The sequence below is a fragment of the Trichechus manatus genome, unplaced genomic scaffold, assembly GCF_000243295.1.
Source record: "Trichechus manatus latirostris isolate Lorelei unplaced genomic scaffold, TriManLat1.0 scaffold00017, whole genome shotgun sequence".
Classification (NCBI taxonomy): domain Eukaryota; kingdom Metazoa; phylum Chordata; class Mammalia; order Sirenia; family Trichechidae; genus Trichechus; species Trichechus manatus.
In genome coordinates, this window is record NW_004443953.1 from 21,132,032 (window position 1) to 21,145,196 (window position 13,165).

Consider the following 13,165-nt stretch of genomic DNA (forward strand, 5'->3'; position numbering starts at 1 on the left):
TTGAGATGTATCATCATTAAATTTCAAAATACTGAAGACAAAGAAAAGATTTTATCTTTTTTGTTCAGAGAGAAAAAAAGTTTGTATACAAAGGATTGAGAAACAGAATGGTATCAGGCTTCCCAATAGCAATATTGCATGCTAGAGTAAAATAGAGCAATGCCTTCAAAACTCAGAGAGAAAATGAAATTCAATTTAACATTCTATACCCAGCCAAACTATTAATCTAGTGTGAGGTTAGCATAAAACATTTTTACATATGTAAGGGCTTCTGTGTAATCTTCCTTGGGAAATTATTAGAAAATAATTTTCAGCAAAACAAAATCATAAACCAGAAAGTAAGAAGACACCGATCCCTGAAACAGTGGAACCAATCCAAGTAAGTAATGAATAGAGGTTCCTTGGGGACAACTGAGCAGGCCCAGAGAAATCAGCCCAGATTGGAGCAAGATGAAGGAGGACTCCAGGAGTGTGATTGTGAATGCTGCCAGGTGCATAGAAGCTCTGGTGAAACCTGTTCTGCATCATAGTAACATGCAAGCCTCCACTGACAGACGGGTGGTGGCTATGCATGGAGTGCATTGGCTGGGAATCAAATCCTGGTCTCCCACATGGAAGGAGAGAATTCTATCACTGACATAAAATATAGCCTTGTTTAAATAGCACTTAAAGCTCTTGTTTGCCCAATCATACACTTCTGTAGTATCTGATTTCCTGCTTCTCATAGAATAAAATTCAAAATCTTTACCGTGATTCATAAAGGGTTCATAAAGTTGTCCAAGGTGTAGCCCCTGCTTGCCTCGCTGTAACCTCACCTTCTACCCCTCCTTCTTACTCCCTGCACTTCTGCCTTTCTGTTCCTTCAACACCCCCACCTCTTTCCTGTCTCAGGAGCCTTGAGCTTGCTCTCTCTCCTGGGATGCTCTTCTCTTGCTCTTTGAGTGACAGGCTCCCTACCATCCTTCACATCTCAGCTCAAGTGTTACCTCCTTGGGGAGACCCTCCCTGAACATCTTATCTCAAATAGCACACAGCCAAGTTACTCTTTCTTACATCACCTTGTCTATACCCTTTATCTCATGTATCACAGTGGGCCATTATCACGATTATTTGTTGCATACTTTTAAGATTTTTGTTTTGTTTGTTTGTGTTTTGCCTGTCTCCATGCTAGAAAATAAGCTCCACCTCTGATCCAGATAACTAGTGCAGCCCAGAATTCAAGTTCAAGTTTAAGTTCAAGATTGAAGCCTTCACGACTCTCTTACTATGCTTTTCTAAGGTGCTTTTGAATCGATTCCAACTCATAGCGACCCTTTGTACAGCAGAACAAGACACTGCCCAGTCCTGTGCCATCCTCACAATCGTTGTTATGTTTGAGGGGATTGTTAAAGCCACGGTGTCAATCCATCTCATTGAGGGTCTTTCTCTTTTTCGTTGACCCTCTACTTTACAAATCATGGTATCTTTCTCCAGTGGCTGGTCCCTCCTGATAACAGTCTTGCCGTCCTCACTTCTAATGAGCATTCTGGCTCTACTTCTTCCAAGACATATTTGTTCGTTCTTCTGGCAGTCCTTGGTATAGTCAATATTCTTGGCCAACACCATAATTCAAAGGCATTAATTCTTATTCAGTTTTCCTTATTCACTGTAGAGCTTTCACATGCATACGAGGCAATTGAAAATACAATGGCTTGGGTCAGGCACACCTTAGTCCTCAAAGCAACATCTTTTTTTTAAAACACTTTAAAGAGGTCTTTTGCAGATGATTTGCCCAATGCATTATGCCGTTTGATTTCTTGACTGCTGTTCCCATGGGTGTTGATTGTGAATCCAAGTAAAAAGAAATCCTTGACAACTTCAATATTTTCTCCGTTTATCATGATGTTGCTTGTTGATCCAGTTGTGGGGATTTTTGTTTTCTTTCTGTTGAGGTGTAATCCATACTGAAGACTGTAGTCTTTGATCTTCATCAGTAAGTGCTTCAAGTCCGCTTTGCTTTCAGGTCCCTATAAAAGGATCAGGAAGGAATGCAAGGGAAGGGGAGATACTTGGCTCAATGTTCTCTGCTTGGTTCACTTTGGAAACCCTGGTGGTGGTGTGGTTAAGAGCTATGACTGTTAACCAAAAGGTCGGCAGTTTGAATACACCAGGCACTCTTGGAAACCCTATGGACAGCTCTACTCTGTCCCATAGGGTTGCTATGACTTGGAATCGACTTGAGGGCAATGGGTTTGGTTTTTTTGGTTGGTTCACTGAGTGGCCCAGGCCTGAAAGAAGCTGTGCTTAAAGGATCCATAATTAGAGATTTTACTTTTTTTTTTTCTCTTTTGGTACAAACGAGCTTCTCCTCTACCCATTACATGTACCTTAATGTATGATTTTCAGATGTTCGAATTCGAACGCGCTTTCAGAAATGCATCATGTGCAAAACTAGGAGAGTACCTGGACGATCTGTAAAACTCCTGCCACTAGGCACTTAGCTTGGCTTGGAAACAGTTTCTTGCTCTCTTTACTTGTTTTTCATCTTGGGTTCCCGCACTCTGCTGCCTCTGGATCCCAAGTCCTGCCAACTTTGTGGGCACCAGAAAGGACTTCTGAGCCTGCTTCTTCTAACAGGAAATATACCTTACAGAGTTAGGCCCTAGCAGGCAAGGGATTCCCAGTGGGTGGAAACAGGTGCATCATTAGGCCTTCTAACAAATGGCTTTTTAACCCTTTCTTTGTCATTTGAGCTGCCTTAAGAAAAAAGAAAAGCAACAGAAGGGAAAATCATCTGTAATAAAAATGGTAGATACAAAATTTAGGATTCAGAAGATAAGAGGAACTAATGCAAACTTAAAAAACCAGCTTCCAATTGTACTTACAGTGCAAATATATCAATGGACATGTATTCAAAGCGGTTAAAATGTGAATAGCAAGTAAACATGGATGAAGTTCAGTTTAAAAAATATTTAAAGATGTTCAAATTCAGGTGACTTGATATTGGAAACCCTGGTGGTATAGTGGTTAAGAGCTACATAACTGCTAATCAAAAGGTCAGCAGTTCTAATCCACCAGGTGCTCCTTGGAAACCCTATGGAGCAGTTCTACTCTGTCCTACAGGGTTGCTATGAGTCAGAATAAACGGCAACGGGTTTTTTAAAAAAATGATATCACTTTATCCCCAGCAAACTAGAAATCATTAAATGTGGTAGAAATTTGGATTTAGCAGGGGTGAGGGCAAAATAGTGTCACTGAAATCGTGTCGCTCTCTTGAAAATTAGAGAACTTTCTTGAGGAATATCGTTCACATCAGAGGCATCAAATTGGTGATAGTCTTTGCCCTGATAACCCTATGTTTGAAAATATTCTGAAGAAATACTTGCAACAAAGAAATACTTACCTGCACCAAGATGTTTATAGCTGTTCTATTTGTAGTGACAAAAACAATACCAACAAAACAAACTGGAAATAATGCAAGTGTTTGGTAACATAAGTATAATTGATATTTGATTCAATATCTTGGCATCAAAGTGTGGACTATATTGACATGTGAAGAAGTCTATTTTAAATAATGATAAGTGAAAAAATGCAATGTAGTTTGTGATGTGCAGTGATTACAGTTTTGCCCATAGAATTTTAAGAATATAATCACATAAAAATTGAGTTAGAAGAGATCATAGAGGCTTGTAAATACTGGATGTTTATGGAGAAGGATGCTTTAGTTTTTTAATATAATTGTCTTGATCTTTGCTTATCCTTTACTGTAATATTGGTCAAATACATTCTGATTTAAAACTCTAGTAAACAGAATTTTAAAATAAATGATATGTCCAGGAGTCTGTTGATTTTCCCCATTTTCCATGTTCAGAATGAGTAACAATTCTGGTGTACTCTTCACTGCAGGAAACGTGATTATGAGGGAGAGAGAGCACTCTAGTCCATCTGTTTCCACCCTGAGCAGTGAGGTATTGGCTGAGACAGGAAGTTCTTCCCAATATCTTTTCTCTTTTTCCTTAGTAACAGAATTCCAGATTTTTAGCTGAGCACAGAATCTCATGCAATAAAGAATGTGTTTCCTAACCTCCTTTGCAATTAGGTGCAATTAAACAACAAAGTTCCGGTCAAAAGGCTGTAAACAGGTATGTCATAAGTAACTTCCAAGAAGAGACCTTAAAGAGAGGAGATGAGTTTTCTCCTCTTTCTACTATGAGTTTTCTGGAATGCAGACATGATGGCTGGAGCTCCAATAGCCATGTTGGATCATGAAGTGAATGTTAAACGCTGAGGACACCAAAAAAAAAAAAAAAAAAAACCCATTGCTGTTGAGTCCATTCTGACTCGCAGTGACCCTATAGGACAGAGTAGAACTGCCCCATAGGATTTCCAAGGAGCCATTCGTGGATTTGAACTGCCAGTTTTTTGCTTAGCAGTCATAGCTCTTAACCACTGTGCCACCAGGGCTCTTGGCTAAGGATAGTAGAGCAAAAAGATAGCAAACTGTTTCCTGAGATACCATGGAATATCACCTTCAGCCCTAGCTGCTGAACTCTGGAAATTTTACTTGAGGGAATAAAATCTTGCATGTTCCAATTCCCGTTTATCTGGGTCCTCTTACTCCCAGAGAAACTGAACCCTAAGTAATCCAGCGGCCTTGGTTGGGTAATTTAAAGACTGTATACTTTGTTTCTTAATTTTAAAAAGGAGGAGTTGGACTAGATAATCTCCAAATTTCCTTACTGCTGTAACGTTTTTAAAAAAATCTAAAGTAGACATCTCCTATTATGTGCTGATGAATCAGTAGAGTCTTGTCCTCAAGATTTATCAAGAGATTGTTTTATTTATTTGTAGTTACTTTCTTCTAGATACAAAAATAACGAGCTCTTTATCAAAAAAAAAAAAAAAGAAAGAAAGAAAAGGAAAGAAAGTATAGATAGGAAAAAGAGAGCAAAAATAATTTATAATACATAAAAAAAACAACCAGATGCTGCGAAGTCTGTTTTGACTCATAGCAACCCCACGTGTGTCAGAGTAGAACTGTGCTCCACAGGGTTTTCAATGACTGTTTTCAGAAGTAGATCACCAGGACTTTCTTCCAAGATGCCTGTGAATGGAATTGAATCTTCAACCTTTCAGTTAGCAGCCGAGTGTTTTAATTGTTTGCAACACCAGGGACTCCTCCAGTACATAATCACTGTTAATATTTTTGTATATACTGCTAGTCCTTTTTCTATACGCATGTATTGCACTTACTGTTTTGTAGTCTGCTTTTTTGACTCACTACACATATTTCCTGTTCATTTAATATTCTTCTAAACATCATTTTATATTCCATTATATTCCATTTCATGGATGTACCATATTTAACCAATCCCATAGTGTTAGATATTGAAGATGTTTTCAAATTTTTGCTATTATAAACAGCACTGTTATGGATAGCTAAATCTAGGTTAAAAGGTAGGCAAAATTTTTAGTCTTTAAGATGTAATATTACATTGTCCTCCAGAAATTTATACCAATTTATCCCTCCTCTACCCTCCCTCACCACAGTGTAAGAATGTTACATTTCTTGTAACTTTATTAACACTGAATATTACAATTTTTAAAAATTTGTGCTAATTTGATAGGTGACTAATGTTTTAACCTACATTACTTTGATTATTAGTGAAATAGAAACTTTCTCCATGAGTTTATTGATCATCTGCATTTTTTTCTTTTATTAATTGCCCTTTATTTCCTTTGATCATTTTCTGTGGGTGTATTTGCGTCTGTCATATTTTTTTGTTTATTGTTGTAGTTTAAGAGAAAGTTTACATTTCAAGTTAGCTTCTCATACAAAAATTTATGCATACATTGTTATGTGACCCTAATTGCTCTCCCTATACTGTGACAGCACACTCCTCCTTTCCACCTCTGATTTCCCATGTCCATTCAATCAGCTCCTAACCATCTCCACCTTCTCATCTCCCCTCCAGCCAGAAGCTGCTCATTTAGTCTCATGTGTCTACTTGAGCTAAGAAGCACACTCTTCACGAGTATCATTTTATGTCCTACAGTCCAGTCCAATCTTTGTCTGAAGAGTTGGCCTCGGGAATTGTTTTAGTTCTGGGTTAACAGACAGTCCGGGGGCCATGCTTTCCGAGGTTTCTCCAGTCTCAGTCAGACCATTAAGTCTGGTCTTTTTACTAGAATTTGATTTCTGCACCCCACCTTTCTCCTGCTCCATCAGGGACTCTCTGTTGTTTTCCCTGTCAGGTGGTCATAGGTGGTAGCCGGACTCCATCTAGTTCTTCTGGTCTCAGGCCAATGCAGTCTCTGGTTTAAGTGGCCCTTTCTGTCTCTTGGGCTTATACTTTCCTTGTGTCTTTGGTGTTCTTCATTCTCCTTTACTCCAGGTGGTTGGGACCAATTTGTTGCATCTTAGATGGCTACTCACTAGCTTTCAAGACCCCAGACGCCACTCACCAAAGTGAGGTGCAGAACATTTTCTTAATAAACTTTGTTATGCCAGTTGACCTAGACATCCCCTGAAAGCATGGTCCCCAGACCCCTGCCCCTGCTACTCTGTCCCTTGAAGTGTTTGGTTGTATTCAGGAAACTTCTCAGCTTTGGTTTAGTCCAGTTGTGTTGACTTCCCCTGTAGTGTGTGCTGTCCTTCCCTTCACCTAAGATAATTCTTGTCTGCTATCTAGTTAGTGAATAACCCTCACCCTCCCTCCCCACTCTTGTAACCATTAAAGAATGTTTTCTTCTGTGTTTAAACCTTTTCTTGAGTTCTTATAATAGTGGTCTTATACAATATTTGTCCTTTTGTGACTGACTAAATTCACTCAGCATAATACCTTCCAGATTCCTTCACGTTATAAGATGTTTCACAGATTCATCCTTGTTCTTTATCGTTGCGTAGTATTTCATGGTGTGAATATACCATAATTTGTTTATCCATTCGTCCATCGATGGACACTTAGGTTGTTTCCATCTTTTTGCTATCGTGAACAGTGCTGCAATGAACATGGGTGTGCATATATCTATTCGTGTGATGGCTCTTATTTCTCTAGGATATATTTCAAGGAGGGGGATCGCTGGATTGTATAGTACTTCTAATTCAGGCTTTTTAAAGAAGCCCAAATTGATTTCCAAAGTGGTTGTACCATTTTATACTCCCATCAACAGTGTATAAGTGTTCCAGTTTCTTCACAGCCTCTCCAGCATTTATTATTTTGTGTTTTTCGGATTAATGCTAGCCTTGTTAGGGTGAGATGGTATCTCTCTATAGTTTTGATTTGCACTTCTCTAATGGCTAATGATCATGAGCATTTCTTCATGTGTCTGTTAGCCACCTGAATGTCTTCTTTGGCAAAGTGCCTGTTCATATCCTTTGCCCATTTTTTAATTGGGTTATTTGTCTTTTTGTTGTTGAGGTTTTGCAGTATCTTGCAGATTTTAGACTTTTGTAAGAGTTTTCATGTATTGAGTTTATTAAACTTTTGTCATACATATTACAAATATTTTCCCCAGTTTGTCATTTGCTTTTATGTATGCCTATTTTTTCAACATAAAAAGTTATAAATTTTTTATAGTCCAGTTCATCAGTATTTTATTTTACAGTATATTTTTATTTCTGGTTAAATGCCTCCTTCATTAGTCTTCTTTTTCAAAATATATCATTGGCTGATGGTTATGTATTTCAGAATCATTTTGTCAAGTTTCTTCTCCCTGTGTGCACATGCAAAATCCCATTAAGATCTTGGTTTAAATTTATAGATCAATCTAAGGGAAAATTGGCATATTTTCATTATCAATCATTTCATCTACAAAGTTGGAATATCTGTCCATTTGTTCAAATATTTGTTAATATTCTTCAGTTAAATTTTATTATTTTATTCATATAGTTTCTGCATATTTTTGGTTAAGTAAAGTCTTAAGGACTTTGTATTTTTTAGTTGCTATTGTGAATGACAGAGCCCTGGTGGAGCAGTGGTCAGCAGCTCAGGCTTCTAATGGCAAAGTGGTTAAAAGCTCAGGCTGCTAATCAAAAGGCTGGCAGTTTGAATCCACCAGCTGCTCCTTGGAAACCCTATGAGGCAGTTCTACTCTGTCCTACAGGGTCATTATGAATTGGAATCCACTCGACAGCAATGAATTTTTTTTATGTAGGGAGAGGTAGGAGCGGAGTCTCATTCACAATTTTGTTGCTGTGTGCCATGGAGTGGATTCTGACTCAGAGTGACTCTATAGGACAGAGTAGAATTGCTCCATAGGGTTTCCAAGGAGCAGCTGGTGGATTCAAACTGCCTACCTTTTGGTTAGCAGCCAAGCTCTTAACCACTGAGCCACCAGGGCTCCTCTCCCCACATACACATAAGCAATTATATTTTCTAACTACTTCTTACTGGCTTATAGGAGATCTTTTATTTTTGTCTGTTGATAGCTATATAACTGACTTTTCCTATTCTGAAACTTTCAGTTGAAGATCCTAAGAATTTCCAGGTAGATAGAAATATTATTTGCAAATATATCACGAGATTTGGGAAATATATTTCTTTGCCTGTGTCTTCCTGAGAAAATGAAGTTTCCTACTTTCAACAAAAAGGACTCTGATTAATCTTAAAACCAAGGACACATCTGCTTTCATTGTGTAACAGCTAACCTGGCACATCACACAACTCCTCTATTATACTGTATGTTTCCAGCACTGGATTTAGTCAAAATGTGGTACCCAGACCAGCAGTATCAGCATCACCTGGAAGCTTTTTAGAAGCACAAATCCTTGGGCCCCACCCCAGACCTAGTGTATCAGCATAATGACAAGATCCCTAGCTAATTTGTATGCATGCTAAAGTTTGAAAAGCACTGCTTACAGGCTAATGAAATATAGCATTTCTTCCTTTCCCCTTTAAGCGTTTCCCCCATTTCTTTCCCTCAAGTCATTAGATACTATAAAATATTAGCAAAAGATGATTATAAATGGCAATATATAGACTGTGAAATAATAGGATAATAATAGGAAATAACGAGCCCTGGTGGCACAGTGGTTAAGCACTTGGGTGCTAACCAAAAGGTCAGTGATTCGAACCCAACAGCTGCTTCACCGGAGAAGATGTGGCAGTCTGCTCCCATAAATATTTACAGCCTTGGAAATCCTATGGGGCAGTTCTACTCTGTCTATAGGGTCGCTATGAGTCAGAATTGACTGGACGGCAAAGGGTTTTTTGCTTTTAGAGGGGGAAATCATCCTTAGAAGGTGCCTAGTAGAGTAACCAAAATTAAGCCTTCATGGTAGTTCCCTGATTTTGGATATAGTATAATTGCCTATCTAATAATTTTCTTTACATGGACTCATCTTTTTTTGAACTGAAATGAAAGTCTATATTAGTTCCACAAACGAAAACCAGCATTACTTGCCAAAATAGAACATAACTGTAAAAATAAGTTAATGAAAACAAAAGAATGTTATTAAAATATAAAAATTAACAATGAATTACAAGTGATAATATATTTATAAAAATGTATATTTAAATAGTTTTCTCAGTGAAAGGAATTGGGCCATTTATGATCGACTGGTAACTTGCTGTTGCTAAAATTAAAAGTAAGATGAGGTTCTACATCTATGTAAACATTTTTAAGTTATTTAAAACCTATCAAGTAAGGAAGACCATGTTCCCAGCATGGATCTAAGAGCTTTAACGTGTATTTAATCCTCACAAGAACCTCATGAGATTATTTATTAGCCTCCTCTATGTTTTATAGATGAGGAAACTGAAGCTTGTTCAAGTTCATTCTTGTGATACTGTGCCAGTCCATCTTACTGAGGGTGTCTCTTGTCCTCATAGGCCCTCTAATTCACCGAACACTCTGTCCTCCTCCAGTGATTGATCCCTCCTGATGAATTGTCCAAAGCAAACAAGTTGGACAATGTTCTATTGTGATCCATAAAATTTTCATTGGCTAATTTTTGGAAGTAGATCTCCAGGTCTGTCTTCCTAGTTTGTCTAGTTTAGAAGTTCCACTAAAATCTGTCCACTGTAGATGACCCTGCTGGTATTTGAAATGCCGCAGGCATAGTCTCCAGCACCACAGTGCGCAAGCCACCACAGTATGACAAACTGAGAGACGGGTGGTGGAAATTACCCTTGCACATGCTAAATAACTTAATTTTAACCAAAGAACTGCGTGATAATTAAAAATGGTAAATGCTTCAGAGGCAGTTTTCAGTGACGTGTCGTAAGTGATTGTAAGCCCGTTCTATCAGCTGTTCTCACATAAGGCAAGCCTGCCTTTGACACCTCTCTTCCCCCAAACCAGCTGGTGACGCAAACCTCTGAGAAAAAGCATTGTACTTTTTACGGGATAAAATTCCCAGGTGTTATGTCAGTGTTTTATGCGCAGAACTTTCTTATCCCTAGCTGAAGCCTAATATTTGACACTATCCTTTTTAACTGGGGTGCCTGTTACCGTCTCACGAAACTTGAGGCTCGGCGCATGCGCCATAGGCAGTTTCCGAGTACGACGCTCTGAGGGCTGTCGAGGGCTGATGGCGTCCTGGGCTGGCTGTGTTCTCTCTGCCGACTGACTGCTAGCTGCGTGGAAGATAGCCTGAATGTAGAGAAATTGGCCCTGCTCCTAGTTGGAGGGTGGACCAAAAATGTTGGGGCCATTTCCTGAGGTGTGGAGGGTGCTGAGCAGAAGCCGACCTTGAAGGTAGAGGAGGCTGCCTCCTTCAGCCCGTACCCCTCCTCCCCCGCCGCCCCCCCCCCCCGTCTCCTTTCATCTCCCCTGCCCCTATCAGGCAGAAAGCTACTCCGTTAGATTCTAACAACCCGTCCAGTGCCCCACAGGGGTCAGGCTGCTGTTTCTCTATGCCCTTTTCCTGTATAGTTAAGCTGCTTGGTCTGCTCCTGACTTTCAGAGTAAAACTACTTTTTATAATTCCTGGGAGCCCACCCACCTGACCCCCTGGAAGGGAAGTGTCAGAAGGTCCAGGATGACTTTCTGGCACTTTTTGGAAAAAAAAAGGAAAACCACACAATTTAATAAGCCACACAAACAAAAAGATCAATGCTTATCCACAGTCCAGAGAAATTAATAATGAGGTAGAGGGAAAAGCTCGGATTCAGAGTTAGGGGAGCTTGCTGGCTGTGTGATCTTGGTTGAGGAAGTCATTTAACCTCTCTGGGCCTCAGTCTTCTCCTCTTTTAAGTGGAGTGGCAGTGGAGTGGGGAGATGAATAATTGCCACCTCACGGCTTGGTTGGGAGGATGAAGTGAAATGATGAAGTGGCAGTGTTTTCTTTGTGAACAGGGCAGCTCTCTCCAGGACTGAAGCATTACTGGTGTTATATTTGTGTCCTCCCACTACAGTACCTTCAAATTTATTTCAGAAGGAACTGAATTTTAATTTATAAAAATAAATTAACTGAAAATCCATGAAAGTTTGGTATCTTTGGCCCTCTGACAACTTAAATGTAGCCCCAGAAGTCAGTCTCTATCATGAAAGGGAGAGGAGAGGGCCACCTTAAAATGATCTGGTACAGTCCCCGGAGATAATCTGAAAGTATGTAAAATGGTCATTTCCTCATGTTCAGGCCATATATTCCACTCTTTTATGAACCTGCTTGGCGACCTCAAGGTCTACAGTGGTAACCTTCTTTCCTCCCTTCCAAATCCTAGCTTTTATTCCCCACCACCTCCCATGCCTCGAGCCATCTGTCCTTTTGTCCACATTTACCACTGTCCCCAGAGTTCAGTGGCTCCATCTGATTTCCTGGATGGCCTCCGGTGTCAGATGCCAGAGCATGGAGAAGGCAGAAAGAAGAGTCCTGAACTGTGTGTGTTCTTAGGGGGTTTTATTGTTGTTGTTAGTTGCCAGTCGAGTCAACTCCGACTCACGGCGACCTTGTGTATAACAGAATGAAATGTTGCCTGGTCGTGTGCCATCTTCCTGATCATTGGTATGATGTCAGGGGTGGGACTCACAAAATAATTAGCCTTTCACCAGTCTGGATGAACAATCCTGCAAGTTTCTGCCTTTTGCTCTTATGTCAAAATAACTGCCTGACCTAGGAGAGGAAGGGAGAAGGAGAAAAAGCCCATCTGTCAGGGTTTGAATTTTGTCCCCCAAAAAATGTGTATCAATTTGGCTAGGCCATGATTCCTGGTACTGTGTGATTTTCCTGTATGTTGTAAACCGGCCTCTATGATATTAATGAGGAAGGATGGGTGGCAGTTGTGTTAGTAAGGCAGGACCTGATCTACAAGACTGGATTGTGTCCTGAGGCAATCTCTTGAGATATAATAGACAGAAGTGAGCAGTGAGACAGGGGGACCTTGTACCATCAAGAAAGCAGTGCCCGGAGCAGAGCGCGTCCTTCGGACTAGGGTCCCTGCGCCGAGAAGCTGCTAGTCCAGGGGAACACTGATGAGAAGGCCGACAGAGAGAGAAAGACTTCCCCTGGAGCTGACGCCCTGAATTTGGACTTTTAGCCTACTTGATTGTGAAGAAATAAATTTCTCTTTGTTAAAGCCATCCACTTGTGGTATTTCTGTTGTAGCAGCACTAGATAACTAAGACACCAACCTGTGACAAAAACATTCAATGTATGGCTACAGTCAAGTGAGGGGCCTGTAATACTTGTAAGAGGAGGAGCGTCTGGTTAGGAGATGTGGGGCCAAGGGTTTGAGGATCAGCTACTGTAATGATTCCAGTGCTTTGGAAAGGGTCACTTCAAAATTTAGTCATTAAAGTCAGACTTCTAAATAAATTTGGAAACATGCATTACCAACCAAATAGAGTATCCTCTAACATTCTTTTACTACCCAAGTCAATGGTCTCTGAGCCTAAGCATTCATTCATTCATTCAGCATTAATAAGTGTCAGTACCAGGCCCCTCCCACAGGACTGTAGCTTCTGGCTCTGTGAGTCCATCTAGATGGTAGACTCCTTATGGCTGCTGGTCACCAGCTTATTTGGAAGCCTGGTTAAAAATGCCACATCTTCACAAAAGAAAAACAGGAGAGGACACAAATAACCCAAATAAGAAATGAAATGGGGGACATTACAACGGACCCAACCGAAATAAAAAGGATTATAACAGAATATTATGAAAACTATATTCCAACAAATTTGAACACCTAGAGGAAATGGATAAATTTCTAGAAACACACGGCCTACCCAAACTACAACAAAG

The 13,165-nt window shown here is 39.9% G+C and overlaps 1 long non-coding RNA gene across 1 annotated transcript in view; it reads left to right on the forward strand.

Moving 5' to 3' along the window:
- Window positions 1-10,518: 10,518 nt before the first annotated feature.
- Window positions 10,519-13,165, forward strand: part of LOC111819742 (uncharacterized) — a 39,926-nt gene continuing 37,279 nt past the window's right edge. The window contains exon 1 of the long non-coding RNA XR_002823321.1: window positions 10,519-10,680. This is a non-coding gene — a long non-coding RNA (uncharacterized LOC111819742). The remainder of the gene's footprint in view (window positions 10,681-13,165) is intronic.